The 15456-nt window shown below is 39.4% G+C and overlaps 1 protein-coding gene across 1 annotated transcript in view; it reads left to right on the top strand.

Moving 5' to 3' along the window:
- The window catches only part of RGS17 (regulator of G protein signaling 17), a 70132-nt gene that overhangs the window by 24368 nt on the left and 30308 nt on the right, over positions 1 to 15456 (top strand). The gene's annotated exons all lie outside the window — the stretch shown is intronic.

The raw sequence follows: 15456 nt of genomic DNA, 5'->3' as shown, positions 1-15456 counted from the left end.
TCAGTGTAAATTTTAGGCAACAATAAAACAAAAATATAGAAGATACTCAGGGTTTTAGTGTAATGGCAGAGGTTGCTCTTTCAACCATAACAGCAAATGTAGTCTCATTTGCATAGGCCTTGCTGACTTTACAGCCCTGGATGTACCGAGAGTATAACAGATCACTTTCTCAGCCTCCATAGGTAATGAAACAAAGTCTGCAGTCTTGAGCTGCTGAGTGAGAAGTAGGTGGAGACAGAGATGAATCATTAGAAGTGCCAAAGTGGCTGGCATTCCTGATTAGTGCAAGAACACCCAGGCTCAGCACACCTGTAAAGGAAGAACACCTACAACAGGCTCAACAGAGTAGTTGCATTTACCACTAAACAAGAAGATCAGAAATTGGCCTTTTGTCGCTAAAATGTCAATTCATTAATACAAATAATAGTTTCAATACAGGCAATTAAAATAATGAGTGATGAGAATAGGAAAGGACCCACTCCAGAAAAAAAATATTCTTCCGGATTAATTTGAATTTGAAAAGAACACTAAGCTGATAGAAGTGACAATGGACTTTTTGAGCATGTTTTCTGGCTCTATAACTTCAATTAACTTGCACAAAAATTAGAATTTCTATCCAATGATAATCTGCCTTACTTAAATATTTGTGTTCATTTCCGATGATTGAAATAACTCTGCAAAGCTTCTGACCTTTAATTGTAACAACTCCAAAGTGTTTCAGGCATTACTTGCAGAATAGCACCTTTCCATTGCACCAAGACCTTCTCTATCTGCTGTTTCCTATAAGGCACTTCCAGTAATGGGACTTCAGTGATACCTTGTGGGGTTTAGGCAGTGAGGGAAAAGCAGCACATCAGAGGAGATAAATCTAGCAAATGCTCCCAGCATCTGGGAAATTGATAAATTGTGGCATCAGTGGCAGAAGCAGTCTAATGTTGAACTGAACAACAGTGGAGAGAATTCCCCCATCCAGAAACTTAGAACATTACCAGCAAAATCTTTCCAACTCTACTACACCACCATAAACCTTTAGTGTTGCAAAAATTCTGTTTTCCAGCAGTCACAGGGAAACTTTGATTTATTCTTGGCAGAACAATATTAGATGTTGTTTAGTTTGCAGCAAGACACAAGTGTTGGCTTTTGCAGATTCTTTTTGCAGATTCTTTTGTATTTTTCAAACTATATAACTCAAACATCTCTCAAAAAGTTTGCCTAACATCTGGTATGAGCAGCAACACTTAACTGGAGTCCTTTTTTTTTCTGGGAAAAATGTGCAGTCATAGTTGTGAATATTATTGAGTAATTCACAAGTGTTTCAGGATAGAGTAGGTTATTTTCTAGTTTTGTTTATGGATAAAAAAATCAAAAGTAAGATACCTTGTGAGTTCACAAGAACCTGAGCAAGAGTGTGCAGCAACAGCTTCTGAATAATTTTTTATAAGCCATTTTTTGGTTCAGCAATTTAGCTTTCCTGTCAGAGCACATGCTACTAATGGAGTACACAACTTCCAGGTTCTCATAATTTTCATTAGCTAAATTCAGATTATCTGTAGTGATTAGTCAACTTGAAAATAACTGCCTGCAACCTGCCTTTTACCACTTCCAGCTTGTGATTGAAAACTTGACACAGAAGGGGAGGGTGGCAGATGCATTTACATAAAAATAGGGAAAAAAAATCTCCCTCCTGTTGTCAGGTTCCTGCTTCCTACAGTAAGAATTGCTCGTGTCTCAGCCTATTCTGGGGGACCTTATTCCTTCAGTTCTCTCTGTGGAACAGCATCCCTCTGTGGGGTGGAAGCAGGGAAGGAACCACATGTTGGGCTTGGAAGAGAAAGGACTTGGAGGGACCTCCCAAGGGATGGTGACCTCAGCCAGGCACCAGTCCAGAGATGATGAAACAGTAATGGAAACTGTCACCCCAGCCTTAGAGGAAGAAAGGAGCAGGTCATCCTCCACTGAGAGCTGGAATTCTGGAAATGGGAAAGGCCAATAGAGAAGTTTTAGATATTCTTTTATTTTGACAGGAGTCAGTGCTATTTGAAAAGGAAGGTGGGCAGGAGCATTATGTTTCCAAAAGTAGATGGTACCAAAGGATCTGTTGGGTTTTGTTATTTTCAACAACTCAAGTAGAGGTGGCTACTGACCTATGGTATACTCAAACCACAAGCAATGCACAAAAAGGAACCCCAGAAACAAACAAAAAAAAATTATAACAAGATATTACATGCAAGTAAAAATGGTGTTAAGGACTGGTCTATATTTTCCCAAAAGGCGATTTGGGGAAGGTGAATTTAGATACAAAACCCCACTAGGACTGCAATTTGAGACAAATCCCTTGGCTTACTAAAAGGTCCATAAATTGACTCTTATCAATAAGTTTAATAGGTAAAGGAAGGGTCTGTGCCTGAAGTTGTGAATGATAAACAGGACTTTGACTTCTGAATGCCATTCTACTTCAGTTCTGTTTCTAAATTTATGTCCTCATTTTCCACAATGTCAAAGTCCACCATGGGCAGCAACAAACAACATAAGTACGCCTGGCCAGCGTGGAAAAACTGAAGGAACTGTGTTGCATTTTCTCCTTAGGATGACTCCACAAATTTTAGGAAATGTGATGAGCAGAAGAATGCTTTGTTACAGTCCAAGACAGCCCTGAAATAAAAGATGAATGGATTATTAACTGCAGCTATATGGAGCACTCAGTTATCCAACGTTGAATGCTGATGCACAGTTAGTGCTGACAGTATTTCAGAGGCAAAATCAGTAGACAGTAACAAGCAAGCAGAAACAGAATTGTCCAGGTGACTTTTCCCCCACAAGAGGACATCTAGATAACAAACAGAAGAGGTAACTAAAACCTGCAGTACTGCTGGAGGAAGTATTCCTGTTAGGGCTTATATCTGTTACATCTTTTCTTTTGGTCTGTGAGCTGCTCTCCCTTCAGAAGAGGCTTCAGGTGGCCTCCAGTGGAATGGTGGTCCAGAGACCTCTGCCCCCACGTGCTCTGTGGGTGTTTGCCATATCAGCCTCATTTCTTCCACATCTGTGAGCTCCTCTCTACAGAACAGGGCAATTTTTCTCCATCAGTTGTCTCCAAGCATAACCAAGTAGTTCCACTGGGATTTTTTTATTCTCCTTGTCTGTAATGTGGAATGAAGCCACTCCAAGAGATGTGTATTAGAACGAGCAAGGACTGGCAGAGGGGCATTAGGCATTCTGACCTGTGTCAAGTGTCCTGGGAAGAAATGCTCAGTTTTGCAGTTTCAGTTGTGCATTAACTGAATGTACTAAAACTTTGCAAGAGGCATGACTCAAATATAAAACATAACAGGGAAGAACAATTTCATTTGAGAGCTCTTGAAACAAAGCAGTCGTCTCTTTATTGAGAAGTATTGTGTTTAATGTCCCTCTCTGAAGTCTCTGTTCTTACTTGTCATTGCAGTCAGTTGCAGACCATTCAGATATCAACAAGGAAAGACATAAAGTAGAACTCTGAGGCTGCACAGTTGTGTTAAATATTCATCTTTTGTCTCAAAGGATAAGGATTTATTTAGCTGTAGCAAATGTAATGCTTTTTGCTTCATGAGAAACTACCATGTCAGAGGAATCTCTGCTCCACATCATGAAACCTTAGAAACCATTACTATGAAATAGCCTTATGTCTAACAATTAAAACACAGATAGCTTTGCAGTAAATAAAATTAATTTCATGCAGTTTTCTGTGATTTATGGAGGTTTTTAAAGGTTCTTTTTCTAAAACCTTTTACCTAAGGTTTTTAGAGTGCCTTCAGAGATGTCACCTTCTTCAGAGTGGCAGCCTTGTCTTCACTTTGCTTCAAATTAGAGAATTTTTAAGAACTGATTCAGTTCAGAAAGTACTACAATATGGATCTTTTTGAAAGTCCTATCATACAGAACATATTGTATTTTTCATAAGAGGAAAGATATGTCTCGGTCCATAACAAGCTCTGCTTGCTACAGTGCCCTAATTTCCAGTTTGCTCACTCAACAAAAGCTTCATTATTCTTTTATTGTAAAGGGGTTTAGAGGAAAATATACTAGAAATTACTATGGTAGATTTTAAAGCAACTGATTCCATATTGCCTATAAATATAGAATATACTCTACCTTTTGACTCAAAAGAATCAGCTGAGGCAAATTGAAACAGAACATAAGAATTATGACCTGAAATGAGAGCTAGAACAGGCATTTCAGACAGAAAACTTTAAATTTTTATGTCTTATGTGACTAAAAAAAAAATATGCCTAAAGAAACTTTTTTTCTAATTTTTGCCTTTTTTAAAAAGAGACTTAGGTAGTTTCTAATATTAAGCTTCCTCCTTAGCCTGCTGCAAAGCTTGGTAGCTTCAACCATCTTTCCTAGTTTTATTTCACAGCTTGTTTCTCCTCCCCAAAGCACATGATGAAACTGTACAATTGACAGGAATCTGGCCTAAATACTCCTGACACAGGGAAATGAAACCACAGAGGGGTCTAGCTCTGCTAAACTTTCTAGCTGGGCTAGGAAGTGAGCACTATTCTCCTTCCACAACCTTTTCCAGCAACAGCCTTCCTTCTTTGCCTCCATGACTGAAGGATCAGGGTTGTGGATGGAAAAACCAGAAATTCAGTAGTAGGCTATCCAGAGCTCAAAGCTCTTCACCATTCATCTTGTTTCTGACTTTTCATATTGGTTTCCCAGCAGCTGGTCCTCACTGTGCCAGCCTTTCTCTCCCCACTAATTTCTTGTATGTCATTCAATTTCAACCAAATGACAGGTCACACCTTCAAAGACAATTTCAAAGGCAGAAGATTCCAAGTGCCTGGAAAAAATCAAACAAACAAGTAAAGAAGAGAGGTCCTAGTGAAGGTTTTGTGGAGAGAATCACATCTGAGTATCTGGGAGAGGGCAAATTGTGGGGAAGGTGGAGTTGCAGATGGCTGGATGGACCAGATCTGCCATGCCCATAGTACTTTTTAATCCACTCAATGCTATACAGTCAACAGGCTTCCCTGAGCTCTTCTTGCATCACTCTTTTAAATTAAAACATTACCTTGTCCTTTTAACATTATAGTCATAAGTTTTCTAAAATTCAGCAAAATCCCCCTACCTAAGTATATTTCACTTCCTAGAGGATATATTTCTCTTTTTGCAAAGCTCTGTTTTTTGGGGGGTTTTTTTGGGGTTTTTTTTTTTGTTTTGTTTCTTTCTTTCTTTCTTTCTTTCTTTTCTTCTTTACATTACAAAATATTGTATAAAAGGATGCCTCTGAATGTCCCTCATGGAATCTGAAACAAGGACTTGAGACTCTACTGCCAGTGAGCAGAGCTTTTATGGGAGGAGGGATGCCAGACCAGACATTCACATCAAGCTCCACTCAGTCACGTGACAGCAGTGTTTCAAGAGATCTCAACTGTTGATCTCAAAAATCTATTTTTTTAAGTTAAGTCAATTCACTTTATCTCACTGCATACTCTGGTGGAAATGCTACTTTAATGTCTTGCTGTGCAGGAACACAGGTACTGATTGCAGTCTGTGCTAATGCTCAGCATAAGAGCAGACAGCCTGTAAATGTATGGATATGACTACAGAAGTGAAACTTTCATACAAAATTTACATATTTCCAGAGATTTTGAAGATTTTAGTTTTTCACAGCATGTTCTCAGTCCCTTGCAGTTTAGCACATTTTTATTTTTTTTTACATTGGCATGATAAAAAAATAATGAAAAAATAATGAACTTCATATTATGGAAGAATAGTTTTAAGTTCCAGCCTTTAAACTTTACAAAAACAAATTGTTAAAAGTAGTTCTTTTATGTAAGACTCTTTTGTAATTCACTTATAAGTGGTATTCAGAAGATTTTCTGTGTTTGGATGTATTTTGCTATTTTATGGTCATCAAATAATTCGTAATTCTTTTTCTCTTCTTAAGCTTTTAAAAAATGCAGTAGCACCACAGCCTTCCCCAGGCACATATTGCTTCAAAAACATTATAGAAAGAAAAGGGAGAAAAAAAATCTGGAATATCACTTAATATTGTTGTTTGTCCTCCAAATTAGAATATCCTTTCTGAGAAGGAAAAATGATGGATTCTTTCCATCAAAATTTTTATTTAACATTTGTAGAAATTATAGAAAAAAAACTCACATGCTTGGTAGGGTAAAAAAAATGAGAAAAAAAGAAAGAAGTAAAAACTCCTATATTGTTTTTTAATATTAAGTTTTCCATACAGCAATAACTGTCAGATTCTGCAGGAAGACATAATTTTTCATTACTGTTGGTGCATATGAAAATACATGCACAGCTTGCTGTAAAAAATTTGTTTACTGGGATGGTTGGCATTTTATATTTTCAAACTGACACGTTAAATAATGACCATGGGAAGAGAAAAGAGAGGAGAAGAAATAATTGGTTTTATTTTCTTTCTCTGAACCTCCATACATCCCCTCCAACACACAACATGCTAAATAGTTTTCCACAGTAGTAGTTTAAGAACATCTTAAGCTCTCTGCCTCAGTGTGTTACTTTGGAAATTTCTATGAACTGAGAGATACCACTCATCCTGCCAGGTATTTTGTGTATAATTTAGACTTTATGTCTTTTTACTTCACATTTACCTCTGTGTTTGGAGGGGTGGAGGCTGTGCTCCAAGTGTTCACCGGTGAGGAGCTCTGAAGAAACCCTTTCTTCCAGGCAAGCTAACAAACAAGACCTTGGTGGGGATTCAGGCAGCTGAGGCAGATGCTCAAGTGGTCAGGTGCACAAAGGACGCTGCAGCTTTCTGCACAGAATCCTTCCAGCCAGAGAAGGGAAAAAATGAGGACAAGAGAAATGAAACTTGCTTTCTCTCACTGAAAAGACAGTAAGTTCTCAAATGCTCTTATAATGGCAAGGGGATTTAACCTGGAAGTCTGAGTTTGGATTTTCTCCACAAATCTGTTTTTATTTTCTGTGCTGCCTAGTGAGTTGTAATGAGTCTTGCTGCAGCAGCATTAGACAGGCATCTGCCTGCTGTATTGCTCTGCAGGTTATCAGTTTCACAGCAGAGCTGGCAGACACCTTAGCCAGGTAAAGAACGAGACCTCAGAAGAGGGATGGAGGCTATGGAAAAGACCTGAGCTAGGGCAGTGGTACAAGCCAGGAGGAGGCAGATAGTCCCATGAAAGCCTCTTTGCTGTTGGCTGAGTGCATCCTGTACCACTGCTCTGGGTTGTTGCAGGTGAGTGCAAATCAAAGCTTGGAGAGCACAGTGTTTTAATTTTTAAAAAACCTGTGGTGGTTTTTTTCTACTGTCAGAGAACCTTAGATGCAAAGAGCTTCAGGGCCTGGACTGGTGGCTTCCACCACACAGAGAAGTGTTGGGCTTGGGGCATGGCTTATCTTTTCCATGAGATCTAGGCAGAATTTTTTATATATTTGACCACATAAATGTTGTTGCTGAAATGTTTACTTTGTTAACATATAAATACAGTGCAAGACACACAGAAGCTGAAAGCTGTGTGCCTGTTCTTCTATACGTTAAAAAAGCCTCCTGTTAAAAGTTTGGTTTTTCAAGCCACATAGTTTTTGTTGTCTCAGACATCCACTCTAATTTCTTGCTCCAAAATGATTCTAACCCAATATTTAGTCAGGTAAGTTAATGGGTTTTGTGCTCCATCCTTATTTTTTCATTGTCTTCCTATTTTCCTACTGTACTCAGCTGCCCTTTTTATTTCATGCCAGTTTTTCCTGGTAACTTGCAGAATGGCAGAAATATATAAAAGAGCCTGTGATAATTTCTCCTGACTGTCTCGTGCTGGTGGCTGGAATCATTCTCCCAGTTCTCTCTGCACTGGTGAAGCCCCAGTCATGTCTCAAAATCAGCTGTAAGGGACACAGAGCCTAGAGTATGTAACAAAGCCTTGAGGACCTATGTGTCCACAGCGCTCACTCCAGCACATCCACACATCCATGAACAATTCTGCTACTAAAGTAAAGTGCCACATTGCTTTTATAAGTGGGAAACCCTCACATGTGACAGACCATGAAGGACATGATGCTTAGTATCAGCAGACAGAGAAGTGAGTGTTGCTATATGCAACATGCAGGTAAATAAAACAGCATCAAATACAGAACAAGCAAGTACAGTGAAAGATTCAGACAGTAGAAATACAGGATTTAAGACAAAAATTTCTCCAAGCATGGTGACAGTATCTGGTTTTAATACCATGTGCCAGCATGGTGGAAAAGAGCACATCCATTGCAGAGAGTAGAACTGGTCTTCTCTCACTTCCTCAGACCAGCAAGCATCAGCACTGTCTATAAAAGCACAAGTACCAGGAGCTTGCTATGAGTTTAACAGAAGTAGCACAGCTTGTGGGAGAGAAGTGGAGATTCATTACAGGTGGGTATGCACCAGCCTGGCCACTCTCTGCCAAGGGCAAATATTTCTTTAGTTCTATGGTCACAAAGTTCATAAAAACTGTAACATGAGCAGAACATGCACCTAGACAAGCCTATTTAAGTGTAGTGCTTGCATTCACCTTCTCCCACTGTTCCAAGCCATCAGAAAGACTTTCAGGCTGTTTCTACTTCATGGCACCTTCTTCTCTCTGTTATACCATATTAACCAAATACCTTCTCTATACCATACTACTCTCTTAATTGTCTTTATACTTATTATTGTATTTTATTTTTTTCCTTCTGAGGGTGGCAGAGGAAAGGAGGGCTGGAACACAGAGATCATGCCAGAACATATCTCAGAAGTCAGACAGTGTAACTAAAATCAGCATGACTACCAAACACAGAGTTATTTCAAAAATCCTATAGTCAGGAAGCCTTTTCGAAGCTCCTTCTGTTCAAATTTGAGACTTTCATTTTGAAAAGGAAATTGAAAAAATAAAGGTTCTTTGAAGTAGATGATGCAAGTCTTCATCTTACAGTGAAAATGTGGATTCCGTCATTTCAGAGACTAGAACCATGTCCAATGTACTTTCAGAAAAGCTCTTCTTACATTAAAACAATTTTCCTAATCCTTTCCTTTGTCTTTCAGCCCTTAGTAGCATGTGCACCATAAACAAAATTTATGTGCACTTATTTGATTAAAAGCTGCCATTTCTGCAGATGAAAATTTACCAGAATGGTCTTATCTGCAGAAAAAGTAGTTCACCAAAAATAAAGCTTGTTTGACACTTGGATTGTACCTGCAAATCTGTTTAGCCTATGTTGGCTACAAATTCTTGTGCTATGGCTATGACTTTTTTCTTAAATTTCTGCAGAAATTTTTGCAGAATCTTTGCAGTTCACATAACCCCCAAATGACAGCTGGCTTTTTATATAGAGAAAAGGCTTTGAGCACAAGAAAATTTATTTAGAAATTAAAATACTAATGCATAAAATAAAGCTCTCTTGGTTCTCAAGTGTCTTCTTAGTGTCCTCTTTATGAGGAACATTGGAGACTTTAACAAAACACTTATTTTCAGCAATATGTCAAGGTCTGTATTTCCCTTCTGTAAGGAAATTATCTTCTCAGCTTTCTAAAGTGTATTATCTTTATGTGTGTAAGTCAGTCGAAGCCATGCTAGCTATAATGAACAGAAATATAGATGCCATGTAAACAGGATTCTTAGATGGTTTTCAAACACAAATATGAATAAAAACAATGCACTTAAAAATAAATAAAAGGTTTCCTGATGAGTTTTGTATTTTGCTTTTTATAAAATGTTCCCGAAGACTGTAAAGTGCTTTTAATCATAATTTTAGTGCAGCTTCTTAAAAACCACATGCAGCCATCTCAAACTTTTCAATAATGCATTACTGTCAGGTTTAATGTTTTGTTGCTGAACAGAAATGTCTGATTCAGAAGCACAAATGCATATTTACTTGATGATGCAAAGATTTAAGCAAGGCTTCTTCAGGATACCAAGTTCCTATAACATAATAAAAAGAAATCTCAGACATCCTTTATGAGTACAGAAGGTGTCTGGGAAAGTCATAAAAATAATATTACTGTAAAAAAGACAAGGATTTCATAGTGTTCAGCCAAATTGCACAGTTTCAATTCAAATGAATATTTGTATAGAAGTGTTCTACCCTAAATAAAACATTTAATGTCTGAACACTTTTTGCCAGTTTTCCACTAGATTTTATTTTCTTTTTATCCTATCTTATAATGGATAGAATGTCCAATTTATGACCTTCTCAGGGTTTGCTGCAAAAGACTTTAGAAAGAGTCCTACATCTCCAGGTCAGAAGACCTGACAGGATAAAGATGTCTGTATGGCAGTAGTGGATCATGTGTCTTGAAATTTTTTTGTTGAGCTTCAGTAACTAATAGAAGAGGAAGGTATTTTGCTGTAGACACTCAAGTCCTCAGTTCTCCAAAAGCAAAAATCAGTTCTCTGAGCCAACAGGTGTTCAAAACCTATGATGTCAAAAGTTCAAGATAACTCAATTGCACTTCTTCTGGTAGATTTCTTCTTCTCCACCCATTACTTTGTATGAATTTATTTGTGAAGTACTGAGTGACTTTCAGGATTTATTAAATAAAGGGAATGTACCCATGTCAAGGTTTCTCTTGTGTAGAGTGAGTGGTATGAATGCCATTGCTGTATGATGGCTGTTAAGTGGTCAGCAGCACCCAAAAGGGTGCCTGTGGTTCTGCTGTCTTGATGTTGCTGCTCACTCAGCATTGCAAGGAGAGTATGGAAATCTTTTTGTAGCTCAGAGACATCAGGTAAAATCTTCTGGTCGGTCTTCATTTAGCCTGTGGTACCTTTGAAACACTCCTCCAGATGAATGAAGACAGCACAAACAAAAAATCGATGTTGTGTTAGGGCTGTCTTTCAATTGCAAGTGCAGCACATGCATCAGTGATATTATTTAACTGGCAGCTGTATCCAGACTGTGTCTCATGGTTCTGTTGCTCTAGGATGCCTGTTCTTAAAAAGCCTTATGGATTTAAAACAGATAGGATATCGCACTTCATTTAAAACAAATAGCACATCACAGACCATTACATGTGTCACATTGTAGCATTCTCTGAGGGTTTTTGCTTAGTGTTTCCAGTTAAAAAGTGGTCTATATATTAAAAATTGACTACTGAAAAAAAAAGTGACTATTTGAAAAAAAAGAAAGCAACAGTATTTCAGGGTTATCTTTGTCACTCTACTGCTTACTATTTTAGGAAACTAAAATCCAAGCAGCTGATCAAAATCCTGTGAAGGCAAACCAATTATCCCCAAATAACTCATTAAAAATATTCAAAAAAGTGTTAATGCAACTCTCTTCTAATAAACATTGAGATTTTCCAAACATATGGAATATATTCTAAAATGGTGGTTTGAAGTCTTGAATCCACAGGATACAAAGCTTTTCTCAGCGTACATTTTGGTTCTTACAGTGAAGCCTGGAAGGGGTCTAAAATGAATACTGTCTACCTTAATACTTAGGTTTTAAAGCTTTTCAAAACCCATAATCTTAAAGACAATCCTTGTTAGGAATCAAGTGAATGCCAGTAAAGACAATGAAAACAAGTATGGTTAAGAGATTGATAGAGTCACATCTGGGTTTGAAATAAACTGGAATAAGGTATGAATTTATATAAACTACACAGTTGAGGTTTTGGCCCTTTATTTTCAAAGTCAAAAGAAGAAAAGCAATGCGAGAGAACTGATGTGATCACAAAAAAAGAGATATTTTAAGGGCTAAGTTTCTTGCCTGCAGAGTAAATCACACTCTATATCCTTAAGTCATTGACTGCACCTTTCTTTTGCAAGGTGATCTTTCTTGCCTATTGCAAAGTTTGAAAAAGAACAGATTGCTCTGGCTGATTCTGCACCAATTCTGTCCCAAAATCTTAGCCATTAGGTGTCCTACCTGCAACAAAAGACAAAGTGCCACTTCCTTGCTGTATAAAATGGTACGTGTTTATCCTCATCCTTATATGATCTCTCTCTTTCAAAATAGCTGTTAGATAATGGTTCCAGAAGATAGAATAGAAACTCTTCTCAACCCCCTGTGGAGTTACAAGATTTTTCTCTGATTTCATAGTGCAGGAGCTTCTCCAGGGAATGCCTTCACAATGCTAAGATGGGGACAGAAAATATTGCAGGGGGCTCATGTGCAAGGGACGGCTCCAAAATAACCAGAGGACCAGATGGGACAGTGCCAAAAGTTCAGAAACTTGCAGTACTGCAATGACAGTCTTTTGAGGAAAGGGAGGGAAAAAAAGAAAAAAAAATATCATCAGAAGAGACACATCAAATTAAATGATTGAAATGGTGCAGCCTGTGTTTTTTGCTGTGTCCAATACCTTGGAAATCTCTGGGGGAAACACTTTAAAACCTATCTAAAAGTTAGCACAAATCCTACAGGAGGCAGAGAGTCAGGGAAGTGCAACAACTGAGAAATTGCCTTATTTTCATTTTGTAGAGGTACTCTGTGGAATTTGAAGGGACTGTAGTCTGTATTCAATAGGCCTTCCCAGGTATAAATGTAATAAACCAAATAATTCTTCCATCAGTTATTTCTTTTGAGCAGTCTTCCCAAGACAGTCCTCTACACACAAGGGTTTTTCTGTAATAATTACTCCTGGGAACCCAGTGGAATAAGTGGTAATTACACTATCTAAACACAGAAATAGATCCTTGTGCCATTGGTTCCAGAACTAATAGGCAACCTTACTCCAAATTTCTAAGGGTTTTTTAGTATTCATAATCTTCCAGCACTGCAAGATTGAAGGGCTGCACAGAGTTCCTTACTCTGCAGCTTGTAATAGCTACCTCTCTCATAACTGGTATAATAAACAGTTGCTGTACCCTTGGGTTCCTTTCCTCAGCTAGAGTAGGGCCAGCAGATGTTATGCAAAATGAAATCCTCCATGATTATGGGATTGCTCAAAGGGCCATAATACCAACCCACCCCCAAGAGAATGAGTCTATCCAGCCAGCTCGAATACTATTCCTATTTCCTATCAGTACACACAGAAATCATAACACAGTTAGTAAACTGTGCCACCAAATGGAGGCAAAGAGCCAGATGCAAAACCAGCAGAAGAAATTGATAGCTGTGATGGTCTGAGAGATCATATGTAGTGTACCAAGGAGAAAAACCGTTCTATTGGACAAAAGGCCCGCCTTTACCACCTGGTACTTTTGCCAAGCCAGAGGGTCTCAGGAAGAGTGAAAATGGTGAAAAATGGTGAAAAAGCTAAAAGGAAAACTGACATCTTGGAGACAGTGTGTATTATTTGTACTATTATTCTAGAAGATTGACTCAGAATCAGTTCACAACATTCTAGTGCTTCATAATTATGTACTAACTTTCACACTTCAGAGAAATTTTTCGGTTCATCTGAGTAAGTTGCTGAATCAAAGATTCTAAATTTCTTTTTATGCCTTGGACCAAGGCACCAAAAATAAACTCTCTATCTGCTCAGTCTCTAAATATAGCCAAGAATTAAGATATTCCTGCTTCTGCATCCTAAATAATCTAATGGAATCAATTACTGTTTTGCGTAGATGACATCTGGTATTTGCAAATAAAACATGAAACATGAAATCCAACCAAAATAAGCATGAAACTAAAGTTTCCAGCCATCCAACTACATCATCAGTAAATATAATAGTTTTGCTTCACAGGGTGGGGTTTTCAAATTATAAATTTTAGCCTAAATCTCTCTGAGAGAAAGTAACACAAGCAGAAGAACAGGGCTGAAGACTTTGACTTTAGCCACTGGTTAAGCCGGTGAACACTTCATGTATTCACTGAGAACACTCTCCCATTGCTTGGAGTTTCAGCCTCATGCTTTTATTGACCAGAACACCAGTCATGCCAAGCAAAATCACTTTCTTTGTACCATGAGACACAGCAAGGTTCAGAGTGAACACCAATGTCAGCTGTGGAAAGGAGAGAATCTGAAATGGATTAAATACACCTTTTTCCCACTGTGGAAGTAAAATCTTTCCCCATTATATTTGATAGCTAAGGATAGTCCCACTACATAATACCCATGTTTACAACCCCTTTCAAAATGTATCCCATTGTAGCACTTTGCTGGCATTGCAATTAATGCTTTATTCTGCTAGAGCCAGAATCTCCTTGGATGTACATACAGGATTTGGGGCTGTTGCTCACCCTTCCTTCCTTCCTTCCTTCCTTCCTTCCTTCCTTCCTTCCTTCCTTCCTTCCTTCCTTCCTTCCTTCCTTCCTTCCTTCCTTCCTTCCTTCCTTCCTTCCTTCCTTCCTTCCTTCCTTCCTTCCTTCCTTCCTTCCTTCCTTCCTTCCTTCCTTCCTTCTTCCTTCCTTCCTTCCTTCCCTTCCTTCCCTCCCTCCCTCCCTCCCTCCCTCCCTCCCTCCCTCCCTCCCTCCCTCCCTCCCTCCCTCCCTCCCTCCCTCCCTCCCTCCTTCCTTCCTTCCTTCCTTCCTTCCTTCCTTCCTTCCTTCCTTCCTTCCTTCCTTCCTTCCTTCCTTCCTTCCTTCCTTCCTTCCTTCCTTCCTTCCTTCCTTCCTTCCTTCCTTCCTTCCTTCCTTCCTTCCTTCCTTCCTTCCTTCCTTCCTTCCTTCCTTCCTTCCTTCCTTCCTTCCTTCCCTCCCTCCCTCCCTCCCTCCCTCCCTTCCTCCCTCCCTCCCTCCCTCCCTCCCTCCCTCCCTCCCTCCCTCCCTCCCTCCCTCCTTCCTTCCTTCCTTCCTTCCTTCCTTCCTTCCTTCCTTCCTTCCTTCCTTCCTTCCTTCCCTCCCTCCCTCCCTCCCTCCCTCCCTCCCTCCCTCCCTTCCTTCCTCCCTCCCTCCCTCCCTCCCTCCCTCCCTCCCTCCCTCCCTCCCTCCCTCCCTCCCTCCCTCCTTCCTTCCTTCCTTCCTTCCTTCCTTCCTTCCTTCCTTCCTTCCTTCCTTCCTTCCTTCCTTCCTTCCTTCCTTCCTTCCTTCCTTCCTTCCTTCCTTCCTTCCTTCCTTCCTTCCTTCCTTCCTTCCTTCCTTCCTTCCTTCCTTCCTTCCTTCCTTCCTTCCTTCCTTCCTTCCTTCCTTCCTTCCTTCCTTCCTTCCTTCCTTCCTTCCTTCCTTCCTTCCTTCCTTCCTTCCTTCCTTCCTTCCTTCCTTCCTTCCTTCCTTCCTTTACTGTGAGAGCAGTGAGGCACTGGAAAAAGTTGCTGAGAGAAGTTGTGGGTGCCCCATCCATCCCTGGCAGTGTTCAAAGCCATGTTGGATGGGACATTGAGCAACCTGGCCTAGTGGAAGGTGTCCCTGCCCATGGCAGGGAGATTGGAACCAGATGATCTTTCAGGTCCCTTCCAACCCATTCTATGATTCTGACTCTATGATTTTTTTTCTTTCTTTCTTTTATCTGTCTTTTTATTTTTCAAATACAGCCTAAATAGATAAATATAACTTTACCTGCAATCAAGGACTGGCCTCTTCCTTCATCAAATAATGCATGGCCAGAAAGGGGATGGGTTATGTGCCTCTCCATACTCCAGAGCT

The sequence above is a fragment of the Passer domesticus genome, chromosome 3 (genome assembly GCF_036417665.1).
Source record: "Passer domesticus isolate bPasDom1 chromosome 3, bPasDom1.hap1, whole genome shotgun sequence".
Lineage (NCBI taxonomy): Eukaryota > Metazoa > Chordata > Aves > Passeriformes > Passeridae > Passer > Passer domesticus.
Note: the sequence above shows the minus strand (reverse complement) of the source record. Positions and strands in the feature narration are given on the sequence as shown.